We start from the raw sequence: 14,002 nt of genomic DNA, 5'->3' as shown, positions 1-14,002 counted from the left end.
GAGGTGAGTCTTTTTCATTCACCGGTGGGATACTCAGTATACTCTCCGTCTGTGACTCATATCTTTTAATTCCAGGAAATTTCCTTGTGAGGTTCCTTCACCACTTAGAGCCACTTTTACTTCTTGTCTCTTCCCTCCCCAGACACACAGGAGGACTGATTTGCAGTTCCCAGTACACGCTCTCACATCTCCACACCTCTGCACGGGCTAGTGTCTCTGCTTAGAATGCCTTTCCCTGCCCAGTGATGTCCCTGACCACCTCCTCTGGGCCTCACGAGCAGAGTTAATTCTCCTTCTGTACCACAGCCCCTCTCTTTATCCATTCATCATTCCCACTTACTTCCCACCAGACTACACATTCCTTAAAGGCAAGACACATTTCTATTCACATCTGGATCTTCAGCACCTACTACGCAGCAAGGTGCATCACACCTTTTCCATTAAAAAGTATGTATTGAATGAATGAATGAATGAATGAATGAATGAATAAACGAATAAATAATTTCTGGCTATTCCTGTTATGCCTTTTGCAGCTGGAAAGATTCCAATCAGATTAAGTAAAATCTGAGAACTATAGTTTTGTTTGTTTGTTTGTTTGTTTTTGCGGTACGCGGGCCTCTCACTGCTGTGGCCTCTCCCGTTGCAGAGCACAGGCTCCAAACGCGCAGGCCCAGCCGCTCCGCGGCATGTGGGATCTTCCCAGACCGGGGCACGAACCCGCGCCCCCCGCATCGGCAGGCGGACCCCCAACCACTGTGCCACTAGGGAAGCCCTGAGAACTATACTTTTTATAAGCGCCCCCCAGAGGATTCTGAAGCAAATTCTGATCTGGAAACAGCTGCCTAGGCTTCTTGGGAGACTGAGAACAGTATATTTGGGCTCTTCAGGATTAGGTTTCTCTGAGTCTGGAGGAGGGGGAGAGGAGGAGGAGGAGGAGGGAAGAAATCCTTCCAGAACAAACAGATCTGAATGAGGATGAGATCAATATGAATAAGTCTGAACCCTCTGGTACAGAGCAAGTCCAGGGAATGTGGATGAACTGAGGGCAGGATCAGTCCCATCTGAAACTGACCCAGGGGTGCCGGAGGGAGGCTGACCTCTGAGAAGCACAGTTCTCCAGGATCTTCACCCTGAGATGAGGCAACCAGTCAGCTCTTCCCAGAATCACCGTTACTCATTTTGTGATACATCCTGCCTTTTGGAAACTGGCTATGTATGAACGGAACTATATAATTACTTGAGGGTTTTACTGAGACCATAAAAAATTAGGTCCCATCTGATTACCAAAGAGACTAACAATTCTGGGGTGTATGAATATAGGTTTTAACTCCAGTGAGCTTGGCAAAGCATCATGGGCATAGCTGAAAAACCTGACTGAGATTCCCAGTGCCATCTATGTGACTGTCTGACCACATATATTTACTTTTCCCTTTGAGCTTTCTCTCCTTTAAAATCATTATTCTAAGAGGATCAACTTATGACCAGAAGAATGGATAAACTGAGTTGCTGATTAATCATACTTGGAGCATCTTGGGGAAGACTGCTACCTGATGAAATTATGTTCTAATTTTTCAGGTGTATTCTCCAATGAATAGACTAGAATTTAATAAGAGTCATCTATATAAATGTATTTACATAGTATACCCAATCAAATGATGTTTTCATCCCACCATGTTAAAACAATTGCTTTTACACAAGAAAGGCGATTTTTCTCCATGCAATAATTCCCAGTCCTAATTTTGTAGCATCCTAACTTTGGTTTCATAAACTCTCAAAGCTGTTTTAAAGATAAGTATCTATCACAGAGCACTGAAGGGTAAGTTAGAACAGGGATATCACAAAAATGTATAAGAGGGTGTCAGAACTCTGAAAATATTGAAAATCACTAACTCAGTGGTTGCATCCAATCATTTGAGTACTTGAGTGGTAAGACTAATTTTTTTTTTTTAATTTTTAAAGATTTCCTTAGGAAACTGCCCTGCCGTCCAGTGGTTAAGACTCCGTACTTTCACTGCCCGGGCCCTGGGCTCAATCCCTGGTCAGAGAACTAACATCTTGCAAGCCACAGGGCGTGGCCAAAAAAAAAAAAAAAATTTCCTTACATTAAAATATTAAAATATTTTTAAACTATTAATTGCTGAAAGCATATCTAGTACTATCAGGTAATTATCAAAAGTGGAACTATAGGGAGGAAGAAAAAAAACCTTATAGGGAGTATTATTTTACTTTTTAAAGTTTTCAGCCTTCCAATCCAAAAAAATGGACTTTTGCCCTGGATTTTAAAAAAAGAAAAAACCCCCACAAATTTAGAATTAGATAGATGTGAGTTAGAACTCTGCCTCTACCTCTCAGTAACCTTAAATCAATCACTTTTCTCAGACCCTGGCATTTCCAGGCCCAATAAATGAAATATCCATTCTGTTACCATGTGTCTCAAAATTGATAGTCCAAAAGCTATCAAGTTTGAACAGTATTTGACTTCTTCGATTTAAGTCTCACTTCCAAGTAACAGATATTTCAACACGGACACAGCATGATCCAGGGGAAAGACCCCAGTTCGATAGCTCTAGTAGCAAATCTGAACTGACTAGCTGCCAGGCCTTGGGCAGGGCACTGAGCCTCTCCCGTCTCAGCTTTCTCACTGGCAGTAATACCCATTCTGTGTAGTTGTTGAGAAGTAGGAGATGCTGTGAAAGGCCTTGCACAGTGCCCAGCACACGGTATATAATACTCAATAAATGGAAACTATGGTTCTTCAATTATTTTAAGAAATCTTGATATCATATTTAACCATCTATTTTTTCAGCCTTTGTAGTTAGGTATGCTTTCCTCAATAGTTTTCCTCTCCCTGTTTTCAGAATTGTTTTATATTATATCTTCATTAGTTTTGCAGAACAACTATAAATAATGTATTGTTGATCCTTAAATCCCTATTTTGTGAGCTTCTTTGTGTACGTTTTATTTTTTTTTCCTCACTCCTCTAGTTGCTGCTGTTGGTTTTGGCCATTTTTGCAAGATCTATCTTCTTAGTAATATAATTTTCTTTTAAACATTTTTTTCATAAGGAGAATACTTAAGTTATTAAAAGACAATACTTTTATTTTTTGGCACTTTTTAGATACTAGAGTTTCTGGGACCCATTGAGTCAATTATAGCCCTCACTTTGGAAGGGTCTTAAGAGTATACATTTCTGTGGTGGCCATTATCTTCTTTCAAATCTTATCTAGTACATATCAAGTAGACTCAAGATACTTGCAAATCTTTTTTTTTTTTTTTTTTTTTTTTTTTTTTTTTTGCGGTATGCGGGCCTCTCACTGTTGTGGCCTCCACCGTTGCGGAGCACAGGCTCCAGACGCGCAGGCTCAGCGGCCATGGCTCACGGGCCCAGCCGCTCCGCGGCATATGGGATCCTCCCAGACCGGGGCACGAACCCGTATCCCCTGCATCGGCAGGCGGACTCTCAACCACTTGCGCCACCAGGGAGGCCCAAGATACTTGCAAATCTTAATTAAAAAAATTAAATCTACTTATAAAAGGATTAGCTTTATTAGAAAAGAACTTTGGACTTTTTCTGAATTTTTCTATCTTTTAGGTTTATACGGGCCTATTATTTCTCAACTCAGATCCTTTTCTACCCCTAATTTACACTACTCTTCTTCCTCTCTTCACAAAATTTAAAAGTCTATTTTCTGATGCAATATAGAAAAAAAATTCATTTGTTTTGTCATGACCTGAATATGACCAAAAAAACCCCCAAAACCCCTCAGTAAATTCCTTTGCCAAACTCACTGCCCTAATATTTATTTATGTTAGTATTATTTCAGCCTCCTTAACACAAATTAGTAAATAAACTAATAAAAATGTGCTTCATCACCATGTACATAAAAACAATACCACTTGGATTGCAGGTCTGCAATTTTTTTTTTTTTTTCTGCAAGTCTTATCTTCAAAAAAATGGGGAGCTCTGGTTTGATGTATTTGTTTATAACACCAAGGTCAAAGATTCTGTTCCTGAGCAGGACTGCTGTTCTGCTATGATAGATAAGATCTGTAAGACTAGCTAGAGACCAGGTATGAATAGAACTAACTAGTATTGTGTCTACTGTAGCTACATCCTTCCTTCCTCCAAGGCTGCTACCAGAAAGCAGACTATCTTGTCTAGAATAGGTTGCTGGGCTCAGTGAAGAGGATCTTCAGTCATGGATATCTGAGAGAAGCCAACTTTAAGAGTCTATAAAAACAGAAAAGCTATTGTTTCACTTTTTTTCCCCCCTCTCTCCTTTATCACATAAATAACATAGAACTCTCTAGTTAAAGCACAGGTTAAAATTAAAATGAACTAGTTAAATGAGACATTATTTGTACTTTAATACTTCAGTTAATGAAAAGAGACTTCCATGACATACTTTTCTTGCCAGAAATGTTGTTATGAGAAGGAAAATACAGGAGGAACAGGAGTGTACCGGGCAGGGGCACCTATGCCACAGAAATGCCGTGTGTAAATGTGTCTGTGCTCAGACAGAAGCCCAACTAGGAAACTCGAAGTAGTTACAATCCAGGACATGGGTCACTGCAGGGGCTTCTCGTGTCGAATGATTAGAAGCTTCTAGCGTTGCAGGATTGGAGGCATGAGGAAGAGAATGGGGCCAGAGTCTGACTAAAGCAAAGGAGCATGGAGAGGGCACATTGCTATGGGCTGGCCAGAAGAGGAATACACAGGTGTTTGGGGATACGGGTGAGGGTAGGGGAGAAAGCCTGGTGAGTAAACACGGCTTGTTCAGTCAGCAGGCCCATCCATCCCTAGATCCTGCTGCTACTCAGCTTTTATTTCTACTCTAGAACAGTTTGCTGTCAAACAGAAAGTATCTCACCTTCCTGGCTGCTAACAAACAGGACAATTTTGGACACACCTAGAATAAAGGTTCCCTGAGAAAGGGAAATATGAGAGTTAAAAACTGGTAACCTTGGGGGCCTTCCTGGGGGTGCCGTGGTTGAGAGTCCACCTGCCGATGCAGGGGACGTGGGTTCGTGCCCCGGTCCGGGAAGATCCCACATGCCGCGGAGCGGCTGGGCCCGTGAGCCATGGCCGCTAAGCCTGCGCGTCCGGAGCCTGTGCTCCACAACGGGAGAGGCCACAGCAGTGAGAGGCCCACATACCGCAAAAACAAACAAACAAACAAAACCCTGGTAACCTTGATGTAACATGAAAAAAAAAAATGGGGACATTAAAACTAGATAAGACCAAAGGAAGACTCTGTAGTATGTATCAATGAGCCAGAGGCAACGCTCTCTGTGGACAAAAGTTACAGAAAGAATTCTGGGTTATCAGAGCTGCCTAATAAGGAAATATGCTACCCTGTTTAGTAGTGAGTCCTCCATCACTGAGAGTGTTGAACGGGAGTGTGGGTAGGAGACGAGGAGAGCAGAACGACTCGTTTCACAAAGATCCACTCCAACCCTATGAGTACACCATGACTAACTGACCTCTCCCTTTCCTTCTTAGGGATACAGTCATGAACCTGACACTGAGAGCCCCTCGCTTGTGGAGGAACACAGTGATCAATGTCAGCAATGGGAATAATGGAGATGACTGGGCATCCACCTAAATTTCTCCTCCCAGACTGGCTGAGAAGGTGAGAGCCATATTTCAGACTTCTATCCTACAACTATCCTCCCCCCTCCTCTTGACTTCCAAAGCAAAGAGCTCTGCTGACCTCAAAAGCCACAGTATGACCACAGGAAAAAAAAAAAAAACTCTTTGGATGATGATCTACCCCTATTCTTTTCTCAGCATAATGGAATTGCATTACCCCGTGTGGCGGGCTGGCCTATGAAGCAGAATGGTGCAGTACCATTTACCAGAACCAAGACCATGCTCCTCAAGTGTGGGTTATCCCACAGGTGGAGTACCCAGTTGTGAGCAGAAGATGTACGAATAAACACACGTCTTACATCGGCGATTTTACTTTTAAGATTTGGAGGAATAAACTTGCTTAATATCTGTTTGTATTGGTTTGTTCAATAAAGTCAAACAGTACAGAAGACAATGCCAAAGTCACATGAATTTTTAAGATTAAATGCAAGATTTGAAAAAAACTGCTTGCTTACACTAGGGGTATTTATGGCTATACTTACAGATCCCTGAAGGAATACATTCTTCCTCACTTTTGGTAGAAAAGTTTAATAAGCAAAGATTTACTCCATGACCTTTAGGCAGTGATCCTTGCCTTCTCTTTTTGGTTTTCCTCTATGGAAGTCCAGAGATGAGTCCACAGAGAAGAATGTTGGTCCCTGAAGGCAATCTGTGCTCAAAATCAGCTGTAAGAATGGTTCCAATGTTGGCCTTCAAGGTCATAATCTTCCACCATTCCTACAGCTCCCAAATTGTTCAAATATAAATGCACTAATTTTCAGATTCTCCCCCCAAGAATATTACAAAGCTGTGTATAAACACAGAGGTACGCACTGAGCTGCTTCAGAAATCCTTATGTGCAAAGCAGGAGAATAGCTATGAAAACCTCCTAGCCCTACATACACACGTAAGTATGATTTGGGAACAGGGCAGGCTACCAAGGGCAAGCCTTAGCTGGGAACAGGTGAGACAGGCAGCTTTCTCTGTGTATAACTTGAGAGTGTGGAAAACCCCTTCTCTACCACTCAGTGATGGTGGCTAAAGTTCCTGGCACTGGCTCAAGCATTTCCATGTGCTGTCCCATATCCTTCTGCTTATGAAGCAGGGATTACTGTCCTCAGTTTGCATGTGAGGAAACTGAGGATCAACGGTGTAAAAGTTTCCCAAGCCAACTACCTAACTTAAAGTGACGCAACTGAAATTCAAATTCAGGTCTGACTTCAAAGTCATATCATTTTTTCCACCATATCATGTCTTTGTCCCACTATATCATTCTGCCTCCTCCTTCTAGGTTGCCTTTTTTTCTTTAAACAAACTCTTTTCTTATTATAGTAATTACTAGATTGCTTACCATCCACCTAAAGTTCAATCTGAGGCTTTAATGTGATGCTGGGGTTAGGGTGTCAAATGCGGGGCTGCTTTGTTCGCACAGAATCTTCTACTGTGTTTGGGATTACTTAACTGCTATTAGGGCATAATCGATGGTTCAGCTGTCTGTAGGGGGGTCTGACACAAAAGCACCCAGGTATCAGTCAAACCAATCTAAGCTCTAGCATTTATAGCTCTCTTTCCTTGACAGGTACAGTTTTTTGGTCACAGCTGGAAGTCTGCTTATTTGTGTGTAGTGGGGCAAGGTTAATAGCCACAAAAGTAGCCTAAATCTTCCCTGCAGTAAGACCAAAAGGTGCCTTAGCTGTTCCTATTACATGTAGATAGACAAGACACCCTCCCTGTCAATCTGTCCTGGGTAGAATAAAATGGAAAACAAATGACCCAAATTGATTTTTATTTCCAGCATCTCTGGATACAGATATAAGGCTATCTTATTCCAAGAAGGCCTATATCACCACAAACATCCTTTTCTGTTTTTTTAAAAAAATCATTGATTCTCTCCTTTCTTTTCTCTGAATCCATCCATTTCTAAAATCAACTGTCCACTTTTCTCTTTCACTCCACACTAATAGTTTCACTCCATGTCTGACCCCTTTTCATGAAACATCGCTGTAATTTCTCCAGTGTTTTCTCTGATGACTAGATTATTCACTCCACGCCCCTGTTAACTCCTGTTTATAATTTTGTAGCCCTATCAGTTTCACTGCTCATTCCGGATAGGCACTCAGCCAATATACTGCCAATAACACTCACTCTTGTGCTAACTTAAAATACACAGCTTAGCCTGCCAAGTTTCCTTATTTGGCAAGAAGGTCCCTGAGTTCCCAAGATCTTTGACCATCCATTTTTAGATCCAAATCCTCAGTGCTTAATAGTTGGATATTTCTCTCTCTCTCTTTAATTTGTCCTTATGTGTTCCCGAAAAGAATAAGAAAAAGAGATCAATCATCTATTTGCTTTCTTAGACAAGAAAAAAATGTCCTTGCCATTATGGTCATTTACTCTGGAATTATTACCACTAAAACTTTTGTTATAAACAATATTTTCCAGTTTAAACAAATTCCCATAATAATCTCAAAAAAGTTATAATAAAAATTAAATTCTGAAGGATTAAAATAAACAGTACACATTGCTCTAAAAGACCATGTTTCTTTATCTTAATTCTCTCTTTCCAAACAAACTAAATTCGCATTCATTTACAATCTCCCAAATCTCTCACTATTGTAGCAGGAACGGAAAACAAAGGCTCCACAAATGACTAAAACTATAATTAAAATGCAGCCATCCCATATTTTTTGAAAATCAAAAAACGACATGAAATTTCATTGTGGAGATGGGCCTACTACAAAGAAGACACTAACTGTCTTGGATTGCTTGTTTATTTTTTGTCTAAATGTGTCTGTAGGTTTGGTTCCACTGAATCCTAGCTGTTCACTTCAACGGAGGTCAGGAAAGCAAGAAGGCTCTCCTAAAACAGCTTTAAGGTTAAAATATGGATATACTTTAACAACCACTGTAGCTCAAAAATCATAGAATTAATTCTGTAAGTCCATTCTAATACACTATCATACATAAGAAGCTGTTTATTGTAATGTCACTGGAATAGGACACTAAATGGTGTTGCTTTCATTATTAAAGAAACTAACAAAAATAGTAATTAAGTTTCCCCATAAACACTGCTTATCCAAGACCCAGAGGCGCATCAGAAACATACATTTTCAACAATCTAACGATTGCCCCATTTTGCAGGAAATTCAATGTCCTCCGGCCAGTTTTGGATTAAAGTTTGTCTGCAAGCTGTCAGGAGCAAGCGAGGCGTGGCGGCCGCCTCAGCCTTCACCTCCGGCCTGGTGCAGGACCCAGAGCCCAGGAACCCGGGGACGCCACCGGGTCGGCAAAGCGGCCACCCCGACGCCCGCGGAAGGCACGAGCTCCACGCTGCCCGGGGCTGTGCAGGCGCCGCCGCTCTGGGCGGGAGGCGAGCTCCCGGGCCGGCCGGCAGGAAAGCAGAAGTTAGTGGCCTCTCCTCGCACGCAAGCACCTCTGCCGGGAAGCGGCCTGCACCCTGCGCTGATTTGGGAGATTCGAGCCTCGCCTCCCGAGAGACGCCCGGGTCACCCCCGGCGAGGCCGGCGCTCCACGTCCGGGGAGGGGAGCGGCGGCCGGAAGGCGCCGCCCGCCGGGGCCGAGACCACCGGAGTCTCTCCGGCTGCGCCCCACTCTTCCCGGCGCCAACTTCTGCCTGGGACCCGTGCGAACTTCCCGAGCCGCTCCCGGCCGCGCAAGGGCGCGGGAACCGGGGACGCCAGCTCCGGGTCGGGCAGGGGTGCTCCGTGGAGGCCCTGACCCCGGCAGGGCCTGGGCCCGCGACGCCAGGACGAGTCGCGATCGCGGCGGGCCTGCTCCGTACCCTCACCCCCGCAGCCTCCGGCCTGGCCCCTTACCTGGCTCCCGGGCCGGGCGCGAGCAGCAGCCGGGGGCGCCGAGGCCCCGCGCGCGGCAAGGGCAGGGGCGGCGGTCGGGGTTCGAGAGGACTGCGGCCGGCTCGGCTCCCACGCTTTCCGCCCGAGTCAGGAGTTGAACATTCCGCCTCTCCGCCCGCGCCAATGAGGAAGACAGTCACGGCAACAGCACCACCTACCTCCGAGCGCGGAACGGCCGGGCCTCCCTGTCCGCGCCCCACCCGCCCGCCGGCCCGGCCGCAGGGCAGAAGCGCCAGACAGCGAGGCGGGGGCGGGCGCTCGGGCTCCCAGGCTGCACCCCGAGGGCACCTTGCGCCCCGCGCCCTGGGACCCTCCCAGGCCGCCTCACCCCTCAGACCGCACCCCATACCGCGGGGGCGCGGGTAGAGGGGGTGTGCCTCTGCCTCCCTTTGTGCCTTCCCATCTTTTTAACAAGTTAACACCACGTATTCCCTCAACTCATCCTTATCAACAAACATTTACTATGAAAAAGGCGCTGGGATACAAAGACACGGGAGGCTCCTTCGTGCCCTACAGATGTTAATTATCTGCTTCGGAAGGGGACCTCCCGACGTGTACAGGTATTTCCGGGAGGTAGAGCTGAAGGCTGCCTCAGTGGAACCATCAGTAGATACCTACGGAATTTTGAGGAAGGGTCATGGTCTGCTGCCCTGGTTGATGACTTTAGCAAAGCAGAGTTCAGATGAGACTAGAATCCGCTCCAGGTGTGAGAAAAAGGTGGCAATCAGTACTGGGGAGAGAAGTTATGGTCAGTGGGGAGGACTGCTCTGTGGAGGAAACGGGAGACGAGGTTCTAAAAGTATGGGAGGGGAAGGGTAAGCTGTGACAAAGTGAGAGGGTGGCATGGACATATAAACACTACCAAACGTAAAATAGATAGCTAGTGGGAAGCAGCCACATAGCACAGGGAGGTCAGCTCGGTGCTTTGTGACCACCTAGAGGGGTGGGATAGGGAGGGTGGGAGGGAGGGAGACGCAAGAGGGAAGAGATATGGGAATATATGTATATGTATAACTGATTCACTTTGTTTTACAGCAGAAACTAGCACACCATTGTAAAGCAACTATACTCCAATAAAGATGTTAAAAAATAAATAAAAAAAATAAAGTATGGGAGGCATGATCCGGGGCTCACTGATTTAGAATCTTATCATCTATGGACACTAGGGAACTGTGGAAAGTTAGAATCAAAGGGGCGAAGTACGTGTCTGTGGTTTTGTTTTTTAATGGTGATTTCAAGAGAGAGCAGTCCAGGGTGGTTGTAGAATGGGTTGCTAGGGCGAAACTGGGACGCAGCATATTGTCACCACCTGGTTATGCGAGGTGTGAGGATGTGAGCTGGCGTGTACAAAATAGAATTAGGAAAGAAGAAATGAACTTTGGAGACGTTTCAGGAAGAGGCCACAGGAATTGGTGATCCACTAGATGTGGAAAAGAAGAAAGAGAGATGACGCCATGATATCAGACCTGGGTGACTAGAAGAATGATGGTGTCCTTGACAGAAACAGAGATACCGGTGGAGTAGGAGCTGGCTTCCTGTTGCGTTTGAGGTCATGGGAGGAAAAACAGGTAGAGATGCAGCAGTTGAAATATGAAAATGATTCAGAAAAGAGGTCAGGAGGGAAATATAAAATTTGGAGATCATTCATATGGTTAAAGATATGGAAGTGGAGAGATGAGTGAATAGAGGTTAAAAAACCCCACTTTCTGGTTTGTGATTTAGATTAATTATTTGAATTGTCCCTTTGATAAGGACTAGGAACTTTAGCATTGATAGATTCTATTTGGGGAACTGAGAAATTAGGATTGATGAAAACTGTCATGCTAAAAAAAAAAAAATTCCTGATGTAGGTAATGAAAGAATTCCAAAAACCATCTAACCATTAAAGGGAAAACTAAGGCTCTTTAGCACAGACCTAGGTATAGGGTGACTCCAGTTATTTTACTTCAAAGGCACTAAATTGTGATGGAAAGGACACTAGAATGGGAACAGAGAACCTGGCTTCTGGTTTTAGGCCTGCCATTTATCAGCTGGGGTATTTTGCTAGACAGGCCTCGGTTTCCTCCTCTGCTAAATAAGAAGGCCCAATTAAATGTTAGCTGAAGGTTCCAGCTTTAAAACTATGAATAGGGGCTTCCCTGGTGGCGCAGTGGTTGAGAGTCCACCTGCTGATGCAGGGACACGGGTTCGTGCCCCGGTCCGGGAAGATCCCACATGCCGCGCAGCGGCTGGGCCCGTAAGCCATGGCCTCTGAGCCTGCGCGTCGGAGCCTGTGCTCCGCAACGGGAGAGGCCACAACAGTGAGAGGCCTTGCGTACCGCAAAAAAAAAAAAAAAAAAAAAAAAACAACTATGAATAATAATGCTTTAAATTTGGAGCATATGTCATAATACGTTTAGCCACGATCCCCTTCCTTTCCATCCATTCTTTTCTTCATTTTATTTTTCTTCACATAAATTAGGCTAAGAACATAATAACCAGCAGGAACAGTGAATGCTGAAAAGTAGTCTCACAAATATGCTTAAATGATAACCTCGTAGGCACTCTCTTGTCTTCCCAATTAGGTTGCAAGCTCCTTGAGGTCATGTCTTATATTTTATTGTATCTGAAATAAATACATAATAATTGTGTGATAAACTGATTTCTTCAAGTCTTATTTTTCTCTGGTCAACCTGCCTGTTTCCTTGTGACTATACTGATCTCTTTAGGCCCCAGACTTAATAAGTATACTCTGGTGCTTATTCCCATGGTCGACTCTGCTTTGTCAGACTTTCAAATCTTTTTGAAAGCGTATTGGTTAATTCTCACCAGGCAGAGTATAGGTTTACAAATGTAAATAGCAGTAACAAAAGAGACCTAGTTAAACCTCTCTTATCAAGCTTTCCTATTCCTTTACTTCACATGTCTCCATACTAAAAATAGATGTACTTTCAGCAGTAAGGTGACTTAGGAGTCCTTAGCACCCTCTTATATCCAAGAATACCCTCCAAAGTAAACATGCAATGTCAGTAAAAACAGTGTATTTGCTATGCAAATATAGCTTAAAGACAAAGTCTCCTAGCCCCTTATTCAATCAGATTGTTGTCCTCTAAAATAGAAATTCTGGAACTGCTATCAGTGGATCAGAGAAGTGCAGGCATAAATTCCATTAAGGATGGAAGGAAAGGCAACTTAAAAGGAAGCAAAGTATTCTTCCCTCTCTTTATAGCAATAAGAGCTGTGATGCAAGTACCCAGAAGCATTTTTTCTAGCCATCTCAGTTCTCTATCTTAGATTGTGAGTGATCTGTGTCTGGATCATAACTAAGAATTAACCAGCTTTTATACAAAAGTTGATACTTTACCTTCTGCACAACTCTGGATCCCTGGGAAACGAAGGCATACAATCAAACATCTTTTAAGATAAGTAGCCATTACCTTAAGCTGACAAATGAAGCCCAGGTCACTTTTCAAGCTTAGATTTCACATCTAATTTGAGGACTGAAGAATTCACAAGAGTATTTTGGGTACCAAATTTGCTTAGGTGTTCCAGGATATGAAAGGAGCGATAGGGTGAGAAGAGAAATTGGGGACTTTTGCAAAGTTTATTCAACAAGCATTTACTGAACGGCAGGCACTGTGCTGAGCTTTGCAATTATAGCAGTGACCCAGACATGCTCCCCACCGTCACAGAGTTTTCAGAATGCAATAGAAAAGCCATTAAAGATACAAGAAGTGTCCTAAGTGGGCATATATGGGGACCTACAGCAGGACACCTTTTTGGAAAGCCATAAAAGACAAAGAAGCTTCCAAGACAAGAAGCTCTAAGTCCATATGAGAAGAATAATGAGAATTTGCTGGACAGAAAGGTAGGAAAGCTATTCCAGGCAAAGGGAACAACAAGTACAAAGGCCCAAGAGCATTTAACAAGTTCAAAGACTAAATCCCCTAGTAGCTAAGTAAAGACATTGCCAGGAGGGAATAATAATCCTCATAGTGGGAGTAATAGTAGTAGTGATAGCAGTACTAATAACAGTGTTGGCTAATATTTTCTGAGAACTCATGTGCCATGCACCAAGCTAAGAGTTTTACAAGCTCACTCCACCCAATCTTCAAAGTAACCCAACAAGGCAGCTTAAATCATCATCCTACGCTGTAGAGCAGGAAGAAGTCTTGGAAATCTTAGGCAACGTGTCTTCCCTCAGGGAGCAAGACATAAACTTTAGGGCTTGTTCATTTCCACTAAGTTCCACTAAACTTTCTGGTCTCAGGGTTCCTTTACACTCTAAAAAATCCTTGAGATAAAATAAATAAGCCATGGGGTTGGCTTATTAATATACAGCATAAGGTATATGGTCAATAATATTGTAATAATTTTGTATGGGGACAGATGGTTACTAGACTTATTATGGTGATCCTTTCATAATGTATGCACATGCCAAATCACTATACCTGAAACTAACATAACGTTGCATGTCAACGATATTTCAAAATAAATAAAATTTTAAAATAATAAA

General features: G+C 43.5%; 1 protein-coding gene across 1 annotated transcript in view; it reads right to left on the bottom strand.

Annotated features, from left to right (window-relative positions):
• The window catches only part of MAP3K20 (mitogen-activated protein kinase kinase kinase 20), a 163,881-nt gene extending 154,148 nt beyond the window's left edge, over positions 1–9,733 (bottom strand). Inside the window, exon 1 of the mRNA XM_060107432.1 lies at positions 9,469–9,733. The gene's annotated coding sequence lies outside the window, so the exon portion shown is untranslated. The remainder of the gene's footprint in view (positions 1–9,468) is intronic.
• Positions 9,734–14,002: the final 4,269 nt, after the last annotated feature.

The sequence above is a fragment of the Mesoplodon densirostris genome, chromosome 8, assembly GCF_025265405.1.
Source record: "Mesoplodon densirostris isolate mMesDen1 chromosome 8, mMesDen1 primary haplotype, whole genome shotgun sequence".
Taxonomy (NCBI): domain Eukaryota; kingdom Metazoa; phylum Chordata; class Mammalia; order Artiodactyla; family Ziphiidae; genus Mesoplodon; species Mesoplodon densirostris.
Note: the sequence above shows the minus strand (reverse complement) of the source record. Positions and strands in the feature narration are given on the sequence as shown.